Source organism: Lissotriton vulgaris, chromosome 5 (assembly GCF_964263255.1).
Source record: "Lissotriton vulgaris chromosome 5, aLisVul1.2, whole genome shotgun sequence".
Classification (NCBI taxonomy): Eukaryota; Metazoa; Chordata; class Amphibia; order Caudata; family Salamandridae; genus Lissotriton; species Lissotriton vulgaris.
The window spans coordinates 163,218,627-163,233,196 of NC_141693.1; positions in this window are offsets into that span (position 1 = coordinate 163,218,627).

Below are 14,570 nucleotides of genomic sequence, written 5' to 3' on the forward strand. Positions count from 1 at the left end.
GTTTTTTTTCGATTTTTTTGGGGTGTATAACTGAACTGATATTCCTCTGTCTTCCATTGCTTTTAGGTGCACAAGACTCAAGAGAACCACTAGTGCCAGGAAGAAGTCCTGCAGCGGTGTGTGTGTGCAGCATAACGTCACGCGACGTCACGTCTGGCCTCAGACAACTCTACAATTCGTGCAACTGCGGCCTGCTGTCTGACCTGCTCTGAAGAAGATGGCCCCAAAAAAGGTCTCCGTAGCTCCTCTAGCAAGAAAGTTGCTAGTAAGGAGCAGAAGAAGCAAGTTACCAAGGAGGCTGGTGTGCCGGCCGCCGCGTTTTTTGGGGGCAAAAAAAAAAGTACGCCTGCAGCAGCAGCAGGATCTGCTGGGGACCAAGCTGGGAGCAGCACCCCCGCTCCATTGGGTTCAGTGCCTCCACCACCACGCCAACTTAAGTCAAAGCCCTTGAGTGCTTCAGAGGCAGTCAGTGTACTTCTCCAATCACCATCGTCGACCAGTGATGTTGGCTCATCGCAAGAAAGTAGCAGCAATGTCCCTGAATCAACACAGGTTGTTGTAAGTCATCTGACAAGTGTTGAACAACCACAGCCGCAACAACAACACAATGTGCAAGTACAAGCCCAAGTACATGTGGAAGGAGAGGCAGCGCAAGGAGATGCGCAAGCAGAGGTGCATGGAGGGTCACAAGTGCCCACAATAGTTGTTCCTCCCGACGTAGGGGCACATCAGGAAATCGACAATCAAGGCGAGGTATCATTTGAGGAAGCCACTCCTCCTGATGATCATTCATTGTCTTCCACACCCCTAGCAAGGAAGAGATCAAGGGTGAGGTCTACATCTTCTTCAAGCACACCTCCTTCTGATGATCGGGATGAAGATTGAGAACCACCAAGGCTGTCTGAGAGTGTGGCACACCATGATCTGACAAAGATACCTAAGCGTAAAAGGAAGGTCGTCGAAAAACTCATAGCTATGGAGTGTGATGAGGCTCAACAAGAAGTGACGCATACTGCTGCTGATGAAGCCCTTCACGACGACGATCCAGTCATCATAATGGTCACTGCAGCCCCAGCGGGCATGCAGCAAAGAGACATTTTGACCCTATCCTGAGAAGCTGCTGAGCGTGATGATGATGTCGACGAGGAGTCAATAGAAACACAAAAATCATTGGATTTGGAGTTAACTAGTACACCAACACCTACCGCTTCCATATTTCTTCCTCGCAAGAAGGGACCTCCATCCACCTCGACCTCAATTAGTGGTGGTGAAAGTGCAAAACGTACTGAAGTTCGGCAATCCACATCCTCCACTTCATCTGGCAATAGCAGCAGGACCACCACCACCAGTATCGCCGCCTCCTCCGGCCCCCAAAGTCATTTCAAGTCTCCAGTTTGGGACTTCTTTAGTGTTTGCCCAAAAAAGGAAAACGTAGCCATTTCTAGCATTTGTAAGCTTCGAGTTAGTCGTGGTAAGTTTGGTACCAACTATGGTACCGGAGGCCAGAGAGGTCATCTTAGGAGAGTGCACCCTGTCCAAAGGTTTGCGCACCTAGAGGCGGTCAAGGAAGCCCGAATTGCACGTAATGAAAACGTTTATTTTTCATCTGATGATGACGAGGAGGAAGAAGACGATTCAAACACTTCACTGTCCCAGGACCCCTGTCAGCAGCACACCCCATGTGAGCCACACTAAGAGTGTGGGAGAGAGTGAGACATCAATGCGAAAAAGTTCATCAGCGAGCGTAACTGGGTCGAAGATATCATTATCATCCCGTAAATCCTTGGTCCAGGGCAACATTAAAAAGATGTTGTTTACAGAAGCGCAATATGAACGCAACCACCCACTGACGCGTCTGTATAACACTAAGCTGGCTAAAATGCTAGCTCTGGACCTTCTCCCTTTTTCTTTTGTAGAAGGGGTTGGTTTTCTAGAATGAGTGGCAGCGCTCTGCCCTAAATGGAAGGTTCCTAGCCGGTTCTATTTTGCCCGAGTTGCGGTTCCAGCACTACATGAAGATGTTTTGAAGGTGATTGGGGCAGCTTTGCAGAAGAGTGCTGTTCACACTATACATCTGACAACAGACATGTGGACCAATGGCGCAGGCGCTGATTACATGTGCATCACTGCACACTGGGTCTCTTTTTCAGGGGCTAAAGCAAAGCTAAACGCAGGTGTTGACCCGGACATTGTTTTTAAAGCTGCTCAGAAACATGCAACACTAGCCATGTTTGGTTTGGAGAAACGTCACACAGCAGAAAACATTTTGGATGTCTTTAACACAAAGGTCCTTAACTGGCTGTCCCCAAAAAAACGCCAGGTTGGTTATGTTTCCACGGACAATGGCGCCAATATAGTTAAGGCCATGAAGCTGGGTGACTATTTCAGAGTGCCGTGTTTGGCGCACTGTATAAACCTGGTTGTCCAAAAATTCTTGGGTAATAAAGACAGTGCAGCGTACAGAGTATTAGACACCTGCCGAAAAATGTGCAACCATTTCAGCCATTCTTTTAAGGCCCGGAAGCAGCTGAGGAGCCTGCTATATCAACGTCAAATGCCAGTGAAAGCACTCATCCAGGAGGTGGTAACACGTTGGAACTCAACCTTCTACATGCTAGAGCGTCTGTATGAGCAGTATACGGTACTCGATCACTATTTCTTAACACAGGGTACAGCTCAGAAGGAGGACCTGAGGATGGGTGCGGCGCAATGGAACATAGTTAAAAGCCTGACATGCATGCTTCGTCCTTTTGAGTTCTTCACGCGTGCAGTCAGCAAGGAGGACTGTAATTTGGGAAAAGCTATCCCATTGTTGTACATGCTGGAGCACCAACTGAAGGAGGTGTGTTCTGTGTTTGAAAAAGATGAAAAAAACCAAGACTCTTTTGTTCTGGCTGAGAAATTATTAGAGCACCTACAAGGTGATGAACGTCTTAAAATGATCCACTCAGACCAGCATTACATTTGTGCTACTATTCTGGATCCACGCTACAAACAGGCGCTGGCAGGCCAAGCATTCTTTCCTTTTGCTGATGAAGATGTTACAAGTTACAAACGGTGGATAGCCTCCTCAGCCAAGAGGTTTGAAAGAGAACGGCAGCAAATTGAAGGAGAAGACAGTACATCAGCATCAGCAGGCCATCCCCAGTCACAACAATCCTCTTCTGCACCTGTGGCTGCGGCACAAGTGACTTCTCAGCCGTTAAAGAGACCGGCAACCGGATCATCTGCACCACCAGACGCAACAGTAACATTGGAGGCTGAAGAGGATTGGCTAGCTCTGCTTGTGTTTGGTTCTCAAAAGGTCACAGCAACAGCTAAGCAAAGAGGAGGAACCTTGGAGGAGAACCTTGATTCGATGGTCAAGGACTATCTGAATGACTCAACAGAGGTCTATGTTAATGCTGACCCATTGGCGTATTGGCATGGGAAAAAAGAATTGCGGCCACAGCTCACCAACCTGGCTTTAAACTACTTGTCTTGCCCACTCGCAAGCGTGTCTTCTGAACATGTTTTCAGTGCTGCTGGTGGCATTGTAACTTCCAAACGGAGCCGCCTCTCGCCTAAAAATGTGGAGAGGTTAACAATGATCAAGATGAATCAGCACCTCATACCACCAGATTTCAGAGTACGAGAAAGCGCGCCGGATGAAGACGAGGTGGCCAGCAACATAGATGAGGGAATTTCTACTCTGTCAGGTGACACTGAGCTCACCCTGCCTGAATTCGCAGAGTATGATGACGAAGCCTTATTCTCATTCCTGGACCGTGATACCGAGCCCTGAAAATGAGACAACAAATCAATAACTTTCTTTTTCGTCCTTATTCACTTTTATTCCTGTGTGTCTGTCTTTCTTTGTTGTGCACAGTTAATATAATTCAAACTTTAATCAGATAATCACAAAAACAAGCCCATCAGCAGAACTGTCTTCACTTGTTTGCTAATTGATTTGAAGGTGCCGCAGTCTGCATTCCTCAGGTTCACAAGTTCAGAAGAACATGCTCCTCTATCCTCCTCCTCCAGACTCCTATTAACATCAAAGCAGAGGGCTGGTTTAGGCCCAATGAAGAAAGACTCAGCACTTGTGGGGGTGTTGTTCTACCTCTTTGCAGGTGAGTTGACGGCTCTGGGGCCATTGCTGGGAAGCTCTAAAAGTGGTTTGGACCAAATCCGAGGCGCAAATTTTTTAGTGTTTTTGCTGACTTGCTTGCCTTTGAGGTGCTCTTAGGGGGGGTTCTGTCTGTTTGTAGGTGAGTTTCGGGGTCTCTCAGCACTGCTGGGACACTCTAATCTTGATTGCATTTGCTTTTCAGGAAATCCGTGGTGGCAAAACGGACTTATGGCCAAGCTACGCAGCGCGTTTGGAACGAAGGCCGAGAAATATTGTAAGTAGGAGATGTTGCTTTTGGCCTGTTTGGGGGTGTTATGCTTTTTGGCGGGTGGGTTGGCGGGTCTTGGGCCATTCCTGGGAAGGTCTAATACCGGGTGGAAGTGGTTGGGACAAAATCCACACCGAAAAGCCTTTTGGCACTTTTTGTAACTTAGGGTTCGTTAGCCCTAGCAGCAGGATTGCATGTGTTTCGGGGTGTTCTACATTTTTGCAACTGAGTTCTGGGGTCTTAGAGCACTCGTGAGAATGTGTAATTTTGGTTGCAAGTCATTTGAAGAAAATCCTGGGTGGGAAAGGGGAGATTTGGCATAGTTAAAGAAAGCCTTTGCCACTATTCTTAACTTAGGGTTCGTTAGGGTTAGCAGTATTTCTATTGCATGTGTTTGGGTGGGGGGGTTTTTGAGTCTTGGAGCGATGCTGGCTATGGATACTTTTGCTTGGTTGCTTGCAAGTGGTTTGAATGCAATCCACGGTGGGTAAGGGGGTATTTGGGCCTACTTTTACTTTCAAAGTACGTTTTGTCACCAGTTTTCTGCTAGGCCTCATTTTTTCCGATTTTATTGGGGGTCTTCTACATTTTTGCGACTGGCTTTAGTAAGGGTCTGGGTGGGAGCACTGCTGGGAAGATCTAATTTTGTTCTAAAACACAGTTTACAGTACACCTAGCTTGAGGGGAAAGATCCGCTACATTAATTTGCCCATACTTATTTATCCTTCAAAAGGTGACTCAGACAGAGTACGCACTGTCAAAAATATTGTACTGTCTACTAGGAAAATCAAAGTGTGAGTTTTTGCATTCCACAGCCTACATACCTTATATTTATTTATCAGTGGTGTTGTAATATTATATCACTTCCTGTTTTTCGTTGAATAATTACAGGCCGGGTTTCAGTCTGTGCAATGGGGAAAAAAAGGATGGAGTTAGGCTTCACATTAGCGAGCTGCAATTCAGCATCCGCCAGGCAGGCAGTGGACAGGGTGTCTTCTGGTCACCAACATTGATGGACGAAGCGTCAGCTGCAATGCAGGAGTGCCGCTAATAAGAGGATTTTTTTTCTGCATGCAACTTACTTACCAAATTCAACAGGACAACTACAACAACATACAGATACAGTATCCATTGTGTTTTTCTAGGACTGTGACTGCATTTCTTGGATCTCTCTCTGCTTCTAAATTGATCCTTTAACACATCACTTAATCCACTCCACTATCACATCTGCACCACACATAGTCATTTGTAAGTGCTCCTACGTAATTCGCAAGTTGCAGCACACCCCAGCCCGTAGAGGACTGGGATGGCCCCAATGATGAAGCATGTCACCAAGGGGCAACCCTGGTGAGTGAGGGGACACCTAGAAAAAAGAGCAATTTCTCCTTTTCTATCTACTACACCTTCCAGACCAACCCCATTGAGTGTTGTGAATGGATTTATAGTGACCAGCAAAGCTCTCAGGTATCTGGCAACAGAGACCTTATCTTGAATATAGTTATCAATATTTCCACACACGCCCTGTACTGTCGCATTCTTTCTTCCACAGTTGTCGAAAGTACTACTGACTTTTCACTGACATGCATGCAGTAGTGCATGCACTTTCAAAGATTGATGGATAGGTTTGTACCCAAAGATTTGTTTATGTTCACAATTGTTTGTCCATGCTGTGCTTTTTTTTCTTGTCTCACAAAACCTTTCCCAAAAAACCCCGTACCCATCCATTTTTCAAACCCTAACCCTCTTCCCCCGGGCTGTGTGGTTTTGATTGATGTGTGACTAAATTACAGCAATAAATCCACACACTTGCTGGGGATGATAAGGTGATACCAACAGGCTGGTGAAGAAATCCGAGGATATATTCTTACTCTGCTTGACAAAGACCCATAGCTAATGTCAAAGAACTTCAACCGAATTAGTAGTTATACTTTACCATTTGTTAGGCTACAATGTGGCACTGTTCTAGTGTACTGTCACCTGCTATATTCTCTATTGTACCGTTGTATTGCTCAGGAGGACAAACCAGATTTCATTTTCGTTTTTTCATAGGCATGTAACTGCCACTGTGTCACACCACTAGTACCACCGCTATGAGGAAATTTTATCCGCCCAGGATTGCCAACCTTATTCGCTGTTTCCCGTGGAGCCAGCCCTGGGCCTAGCCCTACTTGCAAACAGAAATTACAGGTAAGATAGGCGTTTGGTTGGAGGTAGTATAATTGAGTATTAGGAGAGACGAGAGATTGACGGTAGTACTACTAAAGTCACAGGACTATTCAGGAAAACAAACTTACTGTTAAACCCCCACCCACCGGACTCAAAAGCTGTAAAAAACAGGTATGGTCAGATAAAGTTAAAAAAATTATATTTTTATAGCCCTAACAAAATAATCTCCCGCAAGACCCTCCCTAACCCCAACGATTCTCCTTCAGAAGTCCCAAAAAACCCAACTCCCAATTCCCACCCCCCAAAAGTCTCTAAAAAAGGGGCAAGGGACACTATGGCAGGGTGCTGTTGCCTTTAGCAGCCAGGGCATCATGCTCCTTGCGGAGGGTGGCAAGTTCGAAGTGGAGGCCCTCCACCAAGTTCTTATAGTTCAGGACCTCCTGCTCCAGGTAGGACAGTCTGAGGGATAAGCGGCGCCGGTGTGCCTTGCAAATCCTGTGGGGGGCAGCTGCTGTCTTTCCTGCTCGGCGTTGGCGTTGGGCTTTGGTAGCCCGGCTCCGTACCGCTGGAGCACTGCGCTGCCTGGCAGCCCGCACGGAGGAGGATGCAGCTATCCCCGTGGACGTTGTTGTTGTACCAGACTGCGTCTCCTCCTCCTCCAGGGCCACCAGCCGCCGATATTCAGCGACAGTGGCATCCAGCCTCCGTTGCCGGGCCATTCGAGCCAGCTCCTTCCTCCTTGATGGTGTCTTGGATTTGGAAGGAGCAACTACATGAAGAAAGAAAGACATAGTCTGTAACCAATACTCCTTAAGATTAACACAAAATGATTGAGCAGAAAGTTGTCACAGTACAAGTAGCAAATTGAAAGCACAGTACATAACTATTGAGGACAGTATCTATGTAACCTCCGACTTCTTCATCCTTGCTCTAACATTAGTGGGAGTTTAAGGGGACAAATTCTACAAGCACTATGGACTTCCATTACAGTCGACTATGACAGTACACCAGTCTTATTCTTATTCTTCTCTCTTGTTTAGGAAAATTGGTACGTTATCTTATGCAAGCCGGCATAATACCAGCGCAGTGAACTTGCACCCGAGAAAAACAGACGCACACCATGGTGAGTGAGACAGACTTGCGTTACTGTACCGGTCCAGTACATGCAGGTGGTGAAGCTCTTACTTTTCTATTACGGGTGGCACTGAGAATACTCTGTTAAAAGGGCTACTGCTTAATTAATTTAGCTTTCACCCTACAGTGCAAATGAGTATTAGAAAAGGAAAATAAAGAAGCTAAATAATCTGATTATCTATCACTTCACATGGGATGTATTTGATGACATATGGGATGACTTTAGGTGCTTTGCTTATTATGGAGTGAACAGTGATGCCCCCACACATGAATGACGTACTACTACTAAACTAAAGTTATTAAGAGAGGTAGGGAGTGTCCACCGTAATAACCGGATATATGCTGTGCTTGCAGTTGCAATACAAACTACTGCTACTATTCATGGTAGTATTTGGACAAAATTACAACTTCTTTTCCTTGCCTTTCCTACACTGGAACGGACGTGCGGGTGCGGTGTTACATGCTCTTCAAAGTAACACTTAGTTCATCCAGTGACCGTCTACTCTCTCTAGATACACATATGCTATCTAAGAGTCAGATAGTACCATGAATGATCCAGGCATCCATCCATTCAAAGTATATGCACACATACAGTTTCTGTTTCACCCACCCAGGCTGTTCTCCTTACACCCATCCTTGCTTCATCATTCACCCAGCCATGCACCATGCCGTATTCTTTCCTTCCCAGCCACCTCGGGGACCAAGCAAACACATATCATTCTTCTTTGCCAGTCATCATTACATTTCTCGTCCTTCCACACTTACTTACACCCTTCTTTCGCTTTTCGTTCAGCCCTTCCATCAAGTTCACCTCAGATCTGATTGGGATTCTTCTCGCCAAAAACTTCACAGCTAAGTCGAAGTACATTTAGAGGAGCCTACTACCTGGTTTATTTATATAATACACTCGTGCAGAAAGCACACTCTGCAGTCTTCAATCTAAAATGAGTAAGGAATGTATAGCTTACCTCTGCCCGCCACCACCGTGTCATCCCCCACAGATTTGTCCGGCATTAGCACCGCCTCCTCCCCAGAGTTGTCCTCCTCGTCCAATGCCACCACCACCTCGACGCTGGCCCCGCCTCCAGATGTTCCACCTACAAAGTACATTTAATAATGTTAGAATACACCACTCACTACTATATAATATTTGGTCTAGGAGGAAGAAAGAAATGTGAAAAAAACTGTATACAATTTAATAATTTGTGACTGTCTACTGTAAAGTAAAAATGTCCCTTTTTCCATGGAAGGCTGTTGTCTTGCTGCACTTTTTGGCACAACTGATGAATGCTTGCTTTTTATTTTTAACACGCACCACTTTTTCTCCTAACAGACAAAAGCTTGACTTCTAAGAACACGAGCAGGATCAAGTTCAAACCAGGTGAGAGCTCGGCTTGACCACAAGAAATGTGTCCAATTAATCGTCAGCACTAAGCACTTTTCCATTTCCAGTTAAACGTTTACTTTTATGACAAACTTGATTTCAATAAATGTGTTTACTTTTAATAAAGCTTTTAAACTCAAATAGACTCTGTGGTTTTTGGTCCTCCAGACTAGAGTGGGTGAGCTAAAGGTTTTGGAATTTTTGCAAGCATAAGTCCATGCCTCTGCCATCGGTGACTTTGGGAGCTAAATGACTCTGCCACACTATCTAGTCAGTAAGGAGATTGGGGGTTCAACTACAAAGTCTGTTATCACTGAGGTATGTGGAAAGTCTAACAGCACCTATTATAATTGATAAGCTAAGCAATGCATTTTTTAGTGTCCATAGTTCTGTTTGTGCAGATTTGTCCCTGCAACACTAGTAGAATGGATTGTCCTCCTATCCAAACCAAAAGTAAAGTAGTATCCTATTCTTTCTTGGTGGTCCTTCACCTTTTTATTGTTGGCAATTGTCAAAGCATAAACATTTAGAATACTTGAAAAGACATTATGGACCATCCCAGAGGACTGCACTCAGTGCATAGAGCTATTGCTGACTAGAATGGGAGTCCAATGGAAATGCCAAATGTGCAATCTTAGTTAGCTACACAGACAGACTAATAAGAATAATCTAGTAATACTACACGGAGTCATAGTCGAGGCAGGATAAGAATTTAGATCCTGTCTACAAGAAGATCAAAGACGATTTAGAAAAAATCGAATGAGGAACGCTAGGAAAAAATAAGTACTCTATATTAAAATTTAAACTTACTGGGGCCAGCAAAGGAGCTCTCGCCTGCCCGGTCCTGGCCTGCATCGTCAACAGCACCCTCCTCCTCCTCCTGTGTCCTCCTCTTGCCCCTGGGGGAAGCTGATGTACAACATGAAAGAAAGAAAAACAGAAAACATGGATGATATTTGTCAACCAAATCAAACATTTCAAAAGAACTAACAAAATATTTTTGCGAAATAGCAAATAGACAACTACTCCACGGGATGTATTATTGACCAATCTCATGTGGTCGACTACGTTATTACTTTAGTATTGCTTGATTTGCGGACCGTCGAATTGGAAATTACCTTATGTAACTCACTAAACAAAGTACTAAAAAGGTTTGCCTAGGATTGGCAGGCAGAAGTCCGCAGCACGCGAAGTGACAGCCAAAGTCCATCGTGATTGAAGATCAGCGACAACACTAAAGTTTCCTACTACATTAACCAGTCATTAAAATACTCAAACTATTAATCCACCACCACTATTTCTTCTTATCGCCATGTGTACAAAGGTAGGACTGGACTTGAGTCTGTAGGGGCTGATTTAGAAGCCCCTTGCTGCTCTTTTGCTCCATTGTTGCGTGACTTTTGAGACGCAGCGACAGCACAAAAGAGGCGCAATGGTGCGGCGTATATTAACAACGTGACGCATATGGGAGATGCATCACGTTGTAAAGCCCTGTGCCAATAGGGGGCGTTCCGGCGCAAGGGAGGGCGTTCCTGCGCAGGAACGCATCCTAAAAGTGGCTGAGGGAAATCTACAAGATTTCAATCAGTCACTTTGAGGACAATGATGCGTGACTCAAACCCTGCGCCTGCTTGAAGCAGACGTACGGCTTGACGCAGCATTGGGGAGATAGGGTACCCCAGAGCATTGATGGAGCTGCACCATCGTTGCGACGCAACTCCAGCAATGCGCCGCCTTTACGGCACAGATGCGTAATGCTTTGGTGACGTTTTGGGCCCATGGTGCGCCGCATTGTAAATACGGTGCACCATGGGTGATGGTGGCGTGACGCACAATTACTGGCGCATCCCTGCTACTTTGCAGGGATGCGCCGGTAATTAAAAATCTGAACCTTAGTGTGTAGCATTACGCAGTTCTTTAAACTACACTCATACATAATTTCACAGGCCAATGAAATGAACACAAAATCTAAAACAAATAAGCATAGTAGCAACACTACTGAGAAGAAGGAGAGCAGTGTACCTGAAATGCACAGAAGATTTTGAAATATAATTTACCTACAATGTAATGAGCAGCATTATTGCTCTTGGTAAAAAACAAAAATTTGCAATATAATAACACAGCAGGAGAAAACATAGTAGTAAAGAAATAGCTACTACTACTCACCAAGCCCGGGGATCTCAAGGCCAAGGAGGTCGAGCAGATCTCGCTCACGGGTCAGGACATCCGTCCAGCGGTGGGTGGCCTGGTTGTATGTGCGCCAGACCCGAGAGTGGTGGTAAATGGCCTGGCACACCTTCTCCCACCGCTTCCGGCACTCCCGGACACCGTACCCGGCACTGATCTTGCTGCCTCCCATGATGGTCCTGGGGAGGCGGCGCTGAACATAAAAAATGAGTTGGCCCACCTCCTCCGGGGTAAAGATCTCCCTGGGTACGACCTCCTCCCCCCTCAAACGCCCGCACGGGAGCCGGACACGGGGTGCGGGACCCTTCCCCTTCTCGGGATGCTTCCCGGCTCCCTTCACCATGGTCTGGGCGGAAAGGAATAAAGAAAATAGAATAGGGAAGAGAAGAAAAGAAAAGAGTTTAAAAAAGTAGTTTAAAATTAACCAAAAGTAGCAGTAAACACAAAAATATAGGGCTAGAAAAATAGAGGGATAGATAATAAGTAAAATAGATCAAAAAAATTACAAACAAGCAAAGGATGGCAGAGATTTAGAGAGGATACAAAGACCATGCCCAGAACCAAAGCAATGAATGAGAAACAAGATGGCCGCGCCCGTTCACGACCGCGCGGGTAAGTTCGCGCGAGATTTTCCTTGCGAACACGCGCAAAACTGTACTGGCAAGCCGCAGACTTTGCGAGATTACACTTCGCGCCCGGAAACGGAAATACGTCAGGCAAACAAGATGGCCACGCCCTGTGTGTATGTGTGTATAGGCATTTATATAGCGCACTACTTACTCGGAGGGTCCCAAGGCGCTTCGACCGCTGCGAAACCTTTCCTGGCTTCCCTGAGAGATGGTCCCTTAATGGGTATCTCCAGGGTGAGACCAGGCATCCCTGGCGGTCTGCTGGGGCCGTTAGTGAAGATGAGGCAAGCTAATGCCCAGAGTTGCCGAGTGTGATCGCTGATCAGAGTAGGCAACGAGGCGAGAGAATTATCAAGTCCGCTGGCCCTGGTCCATAAAAACCTGCCGCGCCGGGAATCGAACCCTGGTCCCGGGCCGTCCTCTGCTCTCGGGTCTGCCGCCTCTAACCAGTGAGCCACACTACTTCACTACTGCCCTTGAACGGCCGCGAGGGTAACTTCGGCCTTGCGCTACGAGCGGCTCGCAAAAACGCACAAAACCATGCCAACTAACACGCCGCAAAAAAACAAATTGCATATTCGCACGAATTTGCGGCTTCCGAATCCGATCTCGCGCGTGTTCGCGCCCCGCGAATCCCGCGAAATTGCAGAAAAACGAGTTTTTCAAAACTGAAAGCACTCTGCAGGGGCAAGAGTTCAAACTCATCATTAGTAACAATTCCCTGTAGTGCTTCCTGACTGGGGCCCCTCCAGAATTCAGTTGCTAGTTGCAACAATTGTATGACCCTGCTCTGACCCTCACAGCAGGCTCATAGAATAGCTACAAGTAGGCCACAAAGGTCCTGGGAAAAAAAATGCACTGCAACAGAAAGCAAATTACAGATAAGGAAGCAGGTGCCAGACTGGAAATTTAAAACAGTGACACATTAATAAACTAACCCCAAATTAATTCATGTCAGTTGAAGCAGGGCTGGTGTGCTTGCTTTTCCCCCCCATAATCTACAGTGATGATGAACCAGAGGGTGGCATGGATGTAAAAGAGGGTTGCAGTAGTGAAACAGAGGGTGCTGGGAACCTGTGATGATGAACCAGACGTAGAAACAACATAATCGCGACCGTTGCGTGCCGAAATGTAAGTTCGCAATTGCGAACTGGTACGAAACCCTCGCGAACTGGCAGAAATCCTTGCGAACACAAAAAAAAATGCGCAAATTCCCTAGAATTCGCGGATTTTGCGGATTGCGAGTTCGCAAATCCGCAAAATTCGCGAACGCGAGATTCGCAAAATTCGCCCATGCTTATACAGGACCCCCAGCAGTGCCCAGACATAGGAGAGGGGTGTGTACAGGACCCCCAGCAGTGCTCAGACATAGGAGAGGGGTGTGTACAGGACCCCCAGAAGTGCACAGACATGACAGGGGTGGGTGGATATGACCCTCAGCAGTGCCCAGACATAGGAGAGGGGTGTGCACAGGGCTCCCAGCAGTGCCAAGACACAGGAGAGGGGTGTGTACAGGATCCCCAGCAGTGCACAAACATGACAGGGGTGGGTGGATATGACACCCAGCAGTGCCCAGACATAGGAGAGGGGGTGTGTACAGGACTCCCAGCAGTGCCCAGACATAGGAGAGGGGTGTGCACAGGACCCCCAGCAGTGCCCAGACATAGGGGAGGGGTGTGCACAGAACCCCCAGCAGTGCCCAGACATAGGAGAGGGGTGTGTACAGGACCCCCAGCAGTGCCCATACATAGGAGAAGGGTGTGTACAGGACCCCCAGCAGTGCACAGACATGACAGGGGAGAGTGGATATGACCGCCAGCAGTGCCCAGACATAGGAGAGGGGTGTGTACAGGACTCCCAGCAGTGCCCAGACATAGGAGAGGAGTGTGTAAAGGACTCCCAGCAGTGCCCAGACATAGGAGAGGAGTGTGCACAGGACCCCCAGCAGTGCACAGACATAGGAGAGGGGTGTGCACATGACCCCCAGCAGTGCCCAGACATAGGAGAGGGGTGTGTACAGGACCCCCAGCAGTGCCCAGACATAGGAGAGGGGTGTGCACAGGGTGTGTAAAGGGGGAAGAGATACCCTGGTATGAGGATATGATAAGACAACTCGTAGAATGCCTCAGAATAAACATTAAACGGGGGAAGCATAGCTTGGGAAGGAATCTTCCACTACATGCAACTAGTAACCCATGGTTTGATGCAGATTGCCGTAAAGCAAAGGCCGTTATTAGAAAGAGGGAAAGAAGCCTTAGGCGTAGCGATAATGAAGTAGAATTTCTAGCCCTTAAGAAATTAAGGATAAAATATAAGGCATTGATTAGAGACAAAAAAAGTTCTTTCAAAGAAAACTGCTGGAAGAACCTACTAGCGACAATCGATGAAAAGAATGCCAAAGGCTTCTGGAAACTGATACAGGAATGTGCGGGGAAAACAGCAGGGTCCATGCAATGTTCTGTCCCAGAGGATAAGTGGGTAATCTACCTTGAGGAGATCTACGGCAAATGGCCAAGAAGGGAGGCAATAGTACCATCTAGTTGGCCAGGAGTGAGGGGTGAAGTAATGGAGCAGTTCTCCCAAGGTCGTATTAAAATCGTGATAGCCAAATTAAACTTAACACGAGCTGCTGGTCCAGACAATCTACCCGCCATTATCATAAAAACAAATATAGATTGGTGGGCGTATTTG